Raw genomic sequence first — 14,584 nt, 5'->3', positions numbered from 1 at the left:
GGGTTGTGAGGCAACTGGATTCCATCCCAGCAATCATAGGGCACAAGGCAGGAAAAACACCTGGACAGGGCACCAGTAATAATATAACATGCAATACCCATTTATACATTCATCTGTCTTTCCACATTTATTTAATGTTCATTGTGCAATGATCTTTTAAGTATAATAATATAATATAATATAATATAATATAATATAATATAATATAATATAATATAATATAATATAATATAATATAGTCTTTACAATTATGCACTGCTTTTCTCACTATTCTGCACACTCCACACAGGGAGAACCCAGGACATGAATTGCACTACCACTGCACCAATTAATATAATATATAAGTTTCTATTCTTTCTTAATCCTGAGCAGGCTTGGGGGCTGGAGCCTATCCCAACAAGCATAGGGTAAACAACAGTAACAGTCCCTGGACAGGGTGTCAGTTCATCGCAGTAATCTAATTTAATCTAATGTAATATTCTTGTGACCCTTAATTCAATTAGGTAGTTCTGAGAGCAGATGAGAGAGAAAGATATTATATTTTATTATAATATAATATAATATAATATAATATAATATAATATAATATAATATAATATAATATACCTGTCTGTGTGTCCGTCTGATTACTATGTTTCTGTCATTCCAATAGATGGCGCATCACCAACATTAGAACTGCTTTCATGGATACTAAATGGCATTTAACAGCCGTGTGTATTGCATGGTGCACTGCAAATGTTAACGCTGAGGTCTGCATTGATTACTTACATTTCAGATAGCACAGCTATTATATTATATTATATTATATTATATTATATTATATTATATTATATTATATTATATTATATTATATTAGCATAAATCATGAACAATATAATAAATTACCTGTCTCATTTGCAACTCTTTTATGCTCTTAAAGCCAATTTTCTTATACTTTTAATCCCACTACCTGCAGCCTTTACCGACATAAAAGTGATTTCCAGAGAAGGCATCGACCAGACTTGTTCATTTCTTGTCTTTGGTGTTGTGTTCCAACTAAAACATAATGTACAAGTATTAAACCTGTTTAGTCCAGTTCAGGGTTGCTGGGGAGTGGAGTCTCTCCAAGGAGCACTGGGGTACAAGGCAGGAAATAGCTGTAGACAGGGCAGCAGTCCATCCCGGGTCCACTGCCACACACAGACACACACACACACACCCACACTCACTCACACACTCTGGATCTATTTGGACTCGCCAGTTAACGTAATCTGCATGTGTCTGGAGACGCTGGAAAAACAGTGCCAGGAATACAACCTGCACACAAACAGGAGGAATATCAGAACTCCACTTGCGCCCAGGACGCTGGATCCAAAAGGTGACAGCAGTAAGCACTGCACCTCCATGCAACCCCAACTCAAACATAACTCTTTTTATTATTAGTAGAAAGCATGGCATTTTCATATGCAAAACAATGCATATGGAATTTTGTAAGGCGACATGTTGCCAAATAAACCAGACTTTAGCATCCTTTTTTTAATGGTTTAGTTCCTTTTAGGTCATTCATTTAAGAAAATGTTATGTTTAATGAGCTCTGAAATGTGGTACTTTAATTGCATAAGTTGATTAACTCAAATTCTTGTATTCTCAATCTTTCAACACATAGATTACAGATAATGATACCTGAAAATAGACAGTGAAGAAGAATTTAAATATAGCCTGGTTTGTTAAGATCATGGAGTAAGCTAAATGATATTTTGCTATAAGCAATGCTTGTTGGTTTCTCTTTATGCTGCTCTAATGAAAGCAATATGTGAAATTGTTAGGAAAGAAGAAAGTACCTGACTGCCTTCTGAACAATAAAGGATCAGTTACACATTTTCTTGTTTTTTATTTTTGTTTTTAAATAAACTATACCAAAGGAAAAAAACAAGTAATTTTGCTTGAAGCATATTTAATGGAATGCACAATTAGATTACTTGCCAGCAGCAAGGAAATTTACATCTAATTGACCATGGTTAGAATTGTACCTTAAAATAAAGGAATACTCCCACAGGAGATATAAAATTCAGTCTCAGATGGGCCCCCTACATGAAATGTACGTGCTTTTGTATGCACAGGCCACTTATTCAATTTACCAAATCTCCATTGATGCACGTTTTGTTTTATGGCAGAAGAGAATGCAACAAGAGATGCCCGCTATTAAGTTAAATTAAAGGAATATGGATTCAGACAGTATTAAAATTAATAAGTAATCTGAAAGCTTCGAGTCTCTGAAAAAATGAACCCACCTGGAATACTAGTTGATTAGAAGTTAAATAAGATGACCTAAAATCTAGACTTATGTCAAACGCTTTAACAAGGAGTGAAAAAAAAAAAGATTCAGTATTTTTTGTTCTTTTTTTCTGTTGTCTTTCATGGAAGCCAATACTTTATTCAGTTATAGCAACTTTGCTGGGCTTTTTTTTTCTTGTTAAGTTGTGCTAATTGTACATTTGCTCAGATCTGTTCTTCTGGCTTTATCTGGCAATTTGTAGAAGCGCTGCCTATCACCGGTGAAGAGTGACGTCAACGTCCCCAGAGACAGCAGTGAGAGAATCACCAGAAGAGAAAGAGGACGGCTCCAGGAGGATGAGCTTGGCCCTGGGGGGCTGTTGCAGGGTTGTGTCCCAGAGGAGGGTATAATATGTGGTGAGTGTTGGCAGGAGCCTGTTAGAACAGTTAATACATTTTTACAATGTGCACTCTTTACTCTTAAAGATTAACAATACTCAAACAAAGAGGATCCTCGCATCCTCAAATTCTTTTCTCTTCCAACAAACTTAAATGTATAAGGCACTAGCAAAATACCTGCGCTTCGTAGCGGAGAAGTAGTGTGTTATAGATTTAAAAATGTGTTAAACATTTTAAAAATAACGTAATATGATTGTCAATGTAATTGTTGTACATTTATTTTAGTATTAAGAGTGAATTTGATGATTGAAAAGAGTTTAATTTATGATTGTAAATGTTGTGTATGAGAAATGCATATTTTTAGGATGTAAGGATCTCTTTGTAAACGACGCTTGCAGTTCTGCCCTCGGGCTGTAAAATGACCAAGCTGTCTGCTGAGCTTACTCTTGAGCATGCAACATACAGTTGGCCATGTGAGAAGCAAGGCGAACAATAACAGGCTTGAAGCGGTGGATTAAAGAAGAAGGGAGCAGTGAGCACAACAAACAGCTGAGGAAAGTAAAGAAGTGAGTGAGGAGGCACATGAGCACGGGATGTTGTTAATATATATAGACAGGGAGCCAACCATGTGGTAGGTGCGCAGACTGCGGCCATGCGGAAAAAGGAAGGGGGACTGAGGGCAGCCCTTGTGTGTGTCTGCCGTGAAATAAATCCTCTGTTAACGGAAATAAGGAATGAAACCGCCAAAAGAAGAGGTCAGTTCCGAAAGTTCCTTACAGCATAATGGTGGGAACCGCCAAAAAGAAGACATTATTTCGAAAGTCCGTTACAAGGCATGGTGTGAAATGAAACATACATAAAGTATGTAAGAACATTGTAAAGGATGAGCATGGGAAATTTGGGCTTCCTATGTACATTGGAAGTCACAGAAATAGTGAGGAGTGGTTTCCCCTATCTATATATACTATTTAGAAGTTTCCCCATCTTGGGTCTTGCAACAGGACATGAAACATATACTGCAAGGAATGAGCACACGAAATTTCAGCCTTCCCACCTATACGGAAAGTGGGAGACTTAGTGATGAGTCAGTGAGGGCTTTGCCTTTTATATGTATAGATATTGCTTAAAAGGAAAAAGACCAATTCATAATAATTTTACACAATAAACACAGAACTGTTCAGCCTGGTGACATTGACTTGGACCTGCTGCATGTGGCTGGCAGGCTGGCTGTATGTCTGTAATTTCTTTTGTTTTTAATGAAGAGCGCAAGAAGGGTTAGGCATTTAGTCATCTAGGACATTTACATTAGTTCACCAATGATGTTCTCTATGTAGAGTTTGCATACTTTCCCCATGTCCGGGTTCCTGCCCCCGAAGTATTTTGGTTTGCTGCACAATAAGAACAACAACTTATTGCTTGTATAGCCCAAAATCACACAAGGAATGCCTCAGTCAATTTTATCAGCCACTGTTTTTGACAGCCCGCTGGCTTTGACTCCTTAACAAGACAGGTAGGTTGGCCATGCTATGGGTGTCAAAAAATGGGGTAAATACAATAAACAAAAAAAAAACAGAACACAGGTAATCCTCTTCATAGAGCTACATGGCCAATCTGTCATGGCCTCCTCAGAAAGACAACACAATAGCAGAAACTACTTTGTTCTTGCACAGCACTACTCACCAAGTGCAGGTGCAGTGTGCCGCAACAACTCTCAAGGCAAAATGCAAGAACAAACGATACCACTCACTAAATACAGAACTTGTATATGCCGAAAATTATTCACTCACTTGTGTGCTAAGCACACGGGGCAGTACCATAAATTGTGAGGGTGAAAGTTCTGTGCATGTTTGTCACAACCTCAGCAAGTAATGCAAATCAGATTGTGACATCCCCATTGACTGCTGAAGCACTGTGAGGTAATGCTGAACTTTTGTGCTGGGAACAAATAATTTGCCTATTTATCTTGGAAAAATTTGGCGAACAAGGTCACCAACAAATCCAGCAAATTTCCCATGAAAAACGCTGACCAATATTAGTTAGGGGCACCAGAGAATAAAGTATAAAGTGTATTTCTAGCCTGGCTTCACATATACACTATCACCTAACGTAGCTACAAGTTGAGCCTTGAAGTGACCCCTGAAGTGACAGGGGTTTTCCAATTCATAATAGACAGGGGACTAGCATACAGTATGTTGATACAGCAGAACCATTTTAAATTATATATAAATAAATTTTTGGTCTTGTTTTGGAACACTATTAGAGCCTTTCATTTTATTTTACGTGTATTAATTTTGAGTGAGACACAATAACTAAATAAAAACTATTCCCCATACTATTGCAGTCATGAACATGCTATCTGCCTGGTTTAGAAGGGGCTGGAAGAATGCTTATTCTATAGGACCACAAAGCCCTCCAGAGAGGCCCAAAGCCTTGTCAGGATCAGATCTACACTGTCAGACATGGCACCACAGTGTAAAAGAAATGCGTGAAGCTGATGTTTCCTAAAATGGATTTTCTAGACCTAGCAGGTTTTCATTTTATTGGTTTTTAAAATGCCCATTTTTATGAATAAACACTCATAATGTGTATTTCATGATTTACCTGAGCACTGGCAAATAAGCAGCAGTAAGATTTCAGCAGGCAGAGATCACAGAAAGTAAGAAGTCATTGTCACTGAAACCATACTGACCAGTGCTAACTGGTGGCTCCTTTGTGAATTATTAGTGGTGAAGTTAAAATTTTATTATGCGTCTCTTGAGGTATAAAAGAGAATACTGTGTAGTGTGTGACATGGTAGAACTCGATCAATCAGGTGGACAGATAATCTTTAAAATTTGAGGGGTTTACACTCTACTATATCTTCTCTGCAGCAATGGGCCTGAAAAATCACAGGCTGAAAGTTTGGAAGTGAGTCCAATCACATGAACTGTAAAGTAAGGTGCTACATGCAGATAGGTTATGTATTCCTTGAAAATTTAAGATGAATAGATCTTTTATCACAAGACACAGTGGAATTTACTTTAAAGCCAAAAGATTTAATCAACTCTGAATATTCCAGCAAAAAATCAGTGATAAGAAGTCACCAGTGTAACAACCCGTGACCACAATTAACATTTTTTTAGAAGGTAAAAATGTATTATCAGCTTTGGTAAAATATACAGTGTGACCAGTAAGGAGCATTGCAGCACCCCAAACGCCAGATAAAACCACCACAGCGCAAGTCCCATTACAATAAAAAAGGTTTATTTTCACTAACACCTTAAAAAAGGCTTTGAAAATCACAACATCAACACAGTTCTTCTTCTTCTTCTTCTTCTTCTTCTTCTTCTTCTTCTTCTTCTTCTTCTTCTCTTTTTCTCTCTCCTTCCATTCCTCCAGGCAAGCCTTGTCCCTCTTCCACCTGTCTCCAACTCAACTGGAAGAATTCAAGTGGCTTCTTTTATGTTGCACCGAATGGCGGAAGCACTTCCAGGTCACATGGAAATCCCACGAAACAGGGAGTTCTCCCTGCAGCACCTTCTGGTGGCAACCACGTATGATGACAGGGTTGTCTCTCAGGACTATTAATCTCATGGATCTCTGCGGGTGCCAATACTGGGGCCATGCCAGAGGAGCACTGCAATCTGTTGTACAGGGGAAGGAACTTACCTTGACAGACAACCTCCTTCAGTCCATCCATTAATCTTCCACCATAACTGAAATAATAATCAAGCACTATCATGGCTGGGTTATACCTCCTTCTATAGTGTCCCTCCATGTTTGTCTCCCGAGTAGGTCAGGAATTGCCCTTCATCTCAGTCTGGGTGCCAGTCCATCCCTTAGGGCACTTGCAACAGTATATAGGATTACCTTAAATATACTGGAATGCACGATAAACACATTCTGTTTCTTCTCTTTTTTAAGAACTCCACTGGGCAGATTATACTTTGATGTATGTGATCCCTTGAAAAAAATAACCCGGAAATGCTCATGCAAATAGAAAAAACACTTTGGGCACTTGGGATTTCAGCAGGATAAAAAAAATGGGGGATGTCTGAGTGTGATATTGTGCAGAAGGTCTGGCCATCCCTTTAAGAGAGCCTGAGGACCTCAGAGAAATGATCCGGGCTCATAAGAAAGCATGGCCTCCCGTGGGACTGCATTTTACCGATGAGGAAACAATTCTGCAAATACGGTACCTCTAAAGACACTTGCACTCACATAGCTTCATTTTATGATCTCCTGAGAATTCTGTAAGTTTAACCGTTTCTCAGGGAAATTGTTTTAAGCTCTTTAAGATGAAGTGTACTAATGGACTAAAGCAACTCTTTGAAATATGAGTTCTAACAAAGGCATTTAGAATTGACTGTGAGGGCTCCTTGTGCTTTATTATTATCACTTTCCAAGAAATCATAATTTTATAAAAGTGTAATGATCACAGGCTATTTTTTATTTTTTTCGGCACAAACTATCCTTACATGCTCATCTTATTCCTAGTATCAAAATTAGTTAAATTGTTTGATTGATTGATCAATATTTTAATTCAAGCAATAGGCCAAATATACACTACGCCACACAGATAAAGCATTCAGTTTAACTCCTTCTGTCCAACTTCTTTTCAAATGTGCAGAATATTGTCAGGTGACAAAGCATCTGCCCAGTGGTAAAGAGATGGATGCATTTAAAGCCAAAAACGGGTGCAGCTCAATTTGAAGAAATAGCATCAGACCTCCTCCAAGGGGCACTAGAGTTACCATAATACTGATGCATTTCAGCAATATGGCAAACTCGGGTGATCCCTGAACAACAGGCCTGGACTACAGCAATAAGGCAATGTCACTTCACATACAGAATCTTTGTAACTTCTTTATGTTCAGTTGCTTGAGTGTTGCTGTTTGGTTCAAGTGAATTAACAGTAGCATAACATAACCTTCTCAGGTCTACTTAATCCTATTCAGAGTCATGTAGGACTGAAGTCTACCCTGATAGCCCTGGGCACAAGGAAAGAACCAGACAGGGTCCAGTCAAGGACATCACTATACTTTGCTCAAAAGAGACAAGACCTTGTCCACATTAACAAAGACGTATTTTAACTATCCAATCTACACTGAAACTGCATTTAAACCAACGCAAATAATCATTTCAAAACCTCTGCAAAGTGCATAAACTTGGGTCTTGTGTAGAAGTGTGGGTGGGAAAAAACAGAGCTTTACCGAGGTGTTCATAAGATCAGGTGGTGACGTCAGTTTTGTCCCCTTTACTACAGGGATTGTCCTATTCTAACTTCTCCATATTGGTGGGCAGGTCCTATGGCTGGATCCTTTTCAATATTTGGCTGTATTTATTTTGACAGGACTGACAATCTTGCTTTTCCAAGGCTTTGGCAACCTTATACTCATTTGTACCTCTTAAAAGCAATTATGCTAAAGAAGTCCTTTTTGTTTCTCGTTTTAAATTCACCATTTTGATTTACATCAGGTTTGCTATGCAAACACACTCTCTTCTTGGCTTATATACCATGTATTTCATTTACACTATTGCTTGTTCCTTCATAAACAGTTCTAAATCTGGATTGTCCTAAACTACACCCCCAGTTCCTTAGTTTGAACAACCCTTAACTAACCTACTGATATAGAGAACAGCTCCTGTTGTCGACTTGGTTCATTTACATATACTGTAGCAGCTAGTAAAATATTTCAATCCCACCAATGGGCACTCAGACAAAGGGTACCCCTCTGACATTAAATAACATCTAAAGGTCCCAATGTAGTTAATCATTAAAAGTCTTGTCTAAACATTTGGTTTACAGAATACGACTTCTTATATATAAACTGATATCACAGAACAAAGCACAAAGTTAAATGTTACATATGATCTCATTTCCTAATTTAAAGTGTGCTGGTACAAATAAAGTCAGGATGTCCAAGTTTAACAGGCAGACATTTCCAAGCACTGTTTTTTCTTACAGGAGTGCGAGAGTATGCATGTGTTTGTGCATGTGTTCCCATTCAATCTAACGGAGCTTGAGAGGATCTCCCAGGAAGAACAGGAAAAACTGTCCAAATTCAGAAGTGAAAAGCTTGTAGAGACTTACCCAAGAAGACTCAAAGCTACAAAGGGTCTGAATGCTTATATGAAAGAAAGATTTAGGTTCTTAAAACTATTTGCAAACCTTTCTGAAAACATGTGTTTAGTTTGTCATTATGGGTTACTGGGTGTATATTTATGGACAACATTTTAAATTAAATCTACAATACAGTAAATTGCATAGAAAGTGAAGGGGTCTAAATATTTGCTGAATCCACTGTATGGTGACCAAACTTGAGATTCAAACCAAGGATGCTGAACCAGCTGTTTCAGCATATATCAAGTATAATGCTAATAGTAATTAAGACTTGTAGTTTGCAGGCCATTTCATATTTGTCACAGAGTGCATCACACGACTATCATGATAGTACTTCTAGGAACAGAGACGTTTAAAGAATACAGTAATCCCTCCTCCATTGCGGGGGTTGCGTTCCAGAGCCACCCGCGAAATAAGAAAATCCGCGAAGTAGAAACCATATGTTTATATGGTTATTTTTATATTGTCATGCTTGGGTCACAGATTTGCGCAGAAACACAGGAGGTTGTAGAGAGACAGGAACGTTATTCAAACACTGCAAACAAACATTTGTCTCTTTTTCAAAAGTTTAAACTGTGCTCCATGACAAGACAGAGATGACAGTTCTGTCTCACAATTAAAAGAATGCAAACATATCTTCCTCTTCAAAGGAGTGTGCGTCAGGAGAGAGAGAGAGAGAACAAAGCAAGCAGTCAAAAATCAATAGGGCTGTTTGGCTTTTAAGTATGTGAAGCACCGCCGGTACAAAGCTGTTGAAGGCGGCAGCTCACACCCCCTCCGTCAGGAGCAGGGAGAGAGAGAGACAGAGAAAAACAAAGTCAAAAATCAATACGTGCCCTTTGAGCTTTTAAGTATGCGAAGCACCGTGCAGCATGTCGCTTCAGGAAGCAGCTGCACACAGAAGGTAGCAACGTGAAGATAATCTTTCAGCATTTTTAGACGAGCGTCCCTATCGTCTAGGTGTGCGAACAGCCCCCCTGCTCACACCCCCCTACGTCAGCGCAAGAGAGAGAGAGAGAGAAAGTAAGTTGGGTAGCTTCTCAGCCATCTGCCAATAGCGTCCCTTGTATGAAATCAACTGGGCAAACCAACTGAGGAAGCATGTACCAGAAATTAAAAGACCCATTGTCCTCAGAAATCCGCGAACCAGCAAAAAATCCGCGATATATATTTAAATATGCTTACATATAAAATCTACGATAGAGTGAAGCTGCGAAAGGCGAAGCGCGATATAGCGAGGGATCACTGTAGTAATGATGTATTTATGAACTGGAGAGATCATTTTAAACTTTCAGCAAAATAAATGTGCAGGAGACAAAACAGACCTAATAAAGGATAGATGGTAATGGTTCTAATTTTGGAGATTACTAATGTAATCAGTTTAAATTGCAGAAGAAGGCAATAGAAAGCTTAAAGGAAATCAAAAGACATTACAGTAGAACCTCAGGTCACGACCGTAATTCGTTCCAAAACTCTGGTCGTAACCCGATTTGGTCGTGACCCAAAGTAATTTCCCCCATAGAATTGTATGTAAATACAATTAATCCGTCCCAGACCGTACGAGCTGTATGTAAGTACATATATATATACGCTCACTCCCGCTCTCTCTCTCTCTCACTCACTCGCTCTCTCTCTCTCTCTCTCACTCGCTCGTGCTCTCTCTCTCTTTCTCTCACTCGCTCGCGCTCTCTCTCTCTCTCGCTTGCTACACAGGGAATGCACAGGGAGAGACTGAACACTTGCGGAAATCATCGGCGCATACAAACCGGAAGGGAAACTGGCTTGTTCGTCACCTGAGTGTGTGGTCGTAAACAGACGCAAAAGTTTGGCAAACTTTTTGGTTGTAACCCGAGTTGTACATGGTCCGAGATGTTCGTGACCCGAGGTTCCATAGGTTATATTATGTTTTCAGGGACTAAAATAACATAAAATAATTCACATCTTAACAGTACATAAGAAACAGATAAATGATGTGAATATCTTAAAATCTTAAAGTTTTTACAACAATGTGAGATAATATTTCTATTATGATAACAGATCATTTTAGAGCAATGCATGATTTTTGATACTACTTACAAATTGTTGAATTATTGTCATTCATCTGCATATATTTTTGTATACAAAACATAAATAATATGAAAAAAATGTAAAAAACATATAGGTGGGCTTCAAACTGTTGCTGACTTGCTACCATCTGCACTTCTCTGTATCCACTACTGACTGGTAATCATCAATCAGTGTGGTGTAGTGGTTAAGGAGTCGGACTTCAGTCCCTGAGGTTGTGGGTTCGTATCCTGCTACTGACACTATGTGACCCTGAGCAAGTCACTTGACCTGCCTAGGATCCAATTGCAAAACCAAAAGGAAATGTAAGCACTTGTATTCTAAATGTTGTAAATCACCTTGGATAAAGGCATCAGCCAAATAATTTAATGTAAATTTTGGTTTTCTCCAATTTTTTTTCAAGTAAATTGAACTTTTCTTTGGCGCGGTAAGATATCTCTGGAATATTCTGATTTCAAAACTCTGCTGTCTTGTGAAAAAACATGAAAAGTGACTGTTTTCACAAGGGAATAGCAGCTTGATGGACAAAAGGTCTGTGTTCTCATTTGTTCAGAAAAAAGAGGACAAAATCTGAGTTAATGAGGACATAATATTTGGGGAAATGCAGGAAGCATCTTGGGAGAGTCCTGCCAACTGGTGATAAGGGTATCACTTTTTTGTCTGCCCAATCCACAACCAAGAAGCTGTCAGCTGAGAAGTTGAATTAAGATCTAACAACATCTACTCTGTAATAAAACACTAAATTAACGTATTCAGTCCCTCACAGCAATCTGATCGGTAAGTTCAGCCCTGGTGTGACTGGTCAGTTTGGCTTTGGTGGCACAATCAAAAAAGGAAATACAAGTTTGAGACCATGCTGTTGGGTAGCATTTTGGTGAAAGGAAATGGGAGACTTGAGAGGCTTGACATAAAGTTGATCAAAACAAAGTACAGAGATACCCTTAATGAAAATCTACTCCAGAGCACTCCTGGACCTCAGACTGGAACAAAAGTCCCCCTTCCAGAAGTACAATAACCCTAAGCACAAAGCAGGCACACACAAGAGTGACTTAGGAAAACCCTGGAAATGTCCTTGAGGGGTCCAGCCAATGCTCAGACTTGAACCTTCAAACATCTCTGGAGGGACATGAAAACAGCTGTCCGCTGATGGTCTCCATCTAACCAGATCAAGTTTTAAAGGATCTGTAGAGAAGAATGGAAGATAATCCACTAAGTGTGCAAAGCTCATTGTGTCAAACCCTAGAAGCCTTCAGGCTGGATTTGCTGCCAAAGGGGCTTCAATAAAGTACTGAGTAAAGGGACTGAATACTTGTGACAGTGAGATATTTCATTGTTTTTATTTTTTAGAAACTTGCAAAAATTCCTAAAATTTTGTATAAACTTGTGGAGAAAAAATTAATTTAAACGATTTTAGCACACCATAACAAAATGTGTACAAAGTGAAGAAGCTGGAGTACTTTCTAAATAGTACCCCAACTCTTTAAATGTGTTTTTGTGCCTACTTTACAACAGTTGGATATTGATGGCATTTTTTTTCAATGCTTTTATTCTATAAAAGTGCTCACTTTAAAATATGCAAATTAAAATAAGAATCCAATTCTAGTTTAATCACTTGATTAAATAAAAATGAAAAGCATAAATCGATATTCATGCAATACTGAATTAGACCATTTAGAAAACACACATTAATCCTTTGAATTCTAACAGCCTTTGAATTTAGGCTCCTTTAAAGTATTTACATTGTCATATAAAGACAGTTTTAAATTATGTTTATAAGAATGAGAGGTAAGTTTTAAAGAAGAATATATTTTAATTACATCTGCAATCATGCAATTTCCAAAGTTTGCCCCACAATAATAATAAAACAAAACTTTATAATGAAAAACGAAATGGATTGCTGGTAGTTCAAAGTAATTGAAAACATGCAGTATCTGAAGAGTTAGCATACCCTTCAAATAGGGTATATTTTATAAAAAAAACCCAAAAAAACATTTAGTCTAAATGTCTGTCAGATGTTTGTAAAAGACATAATAAATAGAGTCATGGGAAAACGGTAAATCTACCCTCTTTAAATTCGGTGGTTTTAAATAGCAGGAAGTAATTAAGAGTCAAAGTCCAAACATTTCTAAATCTAACCCAGGGTGACAAACAGCACAGAATAGTTTTTAATATGTCATTAGACAGTATATTCCACCAAGAATAACCCACCATGAAGAGGCCAAGTGTGAAGAAGAAAGTACCCTCTGCAAGTTCCGTATGAACGAAGAAGGTAACTGGACCCAAGTACTGCTTTTTGAGTAGGTGGCACTTTTGGTTACCATCTTGATGTAGAAGCAGAACCTTTGGGAGTTTGATCTGGTGTTTTCACCCTTGTGATGAAAAAAAAATTCAGAAGCGATTGCTGCTACTCTTCAGTCCAGGAAATCACTGGTACAGTAAATTATTTAAATCCCACAGTTCAACAGTATGAAGAATTATTTACAAACAGAGAAGCCTCAAGACAGTTGCCAATCTTCCCACCACCACCACCAACAACTACTTTTATCCAAATATGAGACTGCAGGATGCTACAGCAAATCACAAATATCCCTAAAAGCATGTCAAGTGATCCATAAGCCTCTGGTAACATGCTAAATTTCAAATTTCATGACACAACAATCAGAAATAAGACTGAAAATGCATGGATGCCATTGAAGGGTAAAATGATTAAAGGCCCTTACCCCCCAAAAACAAGATGACTGAAGCAACAATCTCTAGAAAGTTGACACCAAAATGGAGTTGTGTGGTCTTTATGTCCAACACAGTGTGTGTTAGTTATTGTATATTACATGTGATGACGTAGAATTTTCTTCCTGAACAGTTTTGGCTATATCTTATGGATTGTGGCCTGATGATCACAAATATTGCCTTTTAACTTTCCTATCATGTATACTGTAGATTTTATTGCAATATATATTTGTAATTTCCTGTCATACTATAAGTATACATATACAACAGCTACAACTGGAACATCCGTGATGATGGCACTGCTACTTGGAATGCAGCTCGGATATAATGAGACCTGTTGTTTAATTTTTAGCTGTGCTAAGGGGTCTCATCACACATTAAAAAAAACGGGCCTATCCATAAGCATTTGGCTCCTGGGCAGTAAAGTGTGGCACATAAACCACTTGTCGCCCCATCAAAGATATTTTTGCCTTTTCTTCATATAAAACACGGACTGATAAAAAATTTTGTGAAGCAATAAACAAGGGTGAAGGATTTTGATAATTTTTACACAAATAAATGATGCCAAGATATGTTGCTGAAAATACTTACTAAATAAAAAAAAGATTCTTGAGCCATTGCTATATATAAGAACTCCAAAAAGGGGATGTCATTAATTTACACCAATAGGTGGAGCACCCACCTGCCTTGTTCAATGCATCATGGCAGACAGAAGACATCTAACAGAAAGCTTCCTTTTATCAGGTAGGTTTTTTTGATATATAACTAGCCTTCTACCGTAAAACAGAACAAAGTTTACAAATCAATAAACAAACAGATATCGCTAGCTAAGCGGAGGCAAGATACACACAGAAACGTGGCCAGAGATAGACCGACTCGAACGGAGGATGGCTCATGAGTGAGGAGGGCCCTGCCCGGCTCCCCACTGCTGACGTCACGCTTACCCCTCCCCTCGGCCCGCAGCCGTTCTCTTGGCATAAAAAAACCCAATCTAAATCTTTTAAGTAGTTCCCTCGTGAAAAGCGAACAGACATACAG

This window comes from Erpetoichthys calabaricus, chromosome 8 (genome assembly GCF_900747795.2).
Source record: "Erpetoichthys calabaricus chromosome 8, fErpCal1.3, whole genome shotgun sequence".
NCBI lineage: Eukaryota > Metazoa > Chordata > Cladistia > Polypteriformes > Polypteridae > Erpetoichthys > Erpetoichthys calabaricus.
This window is presented reverse-complemented; position numbering follows the sequence as displayed.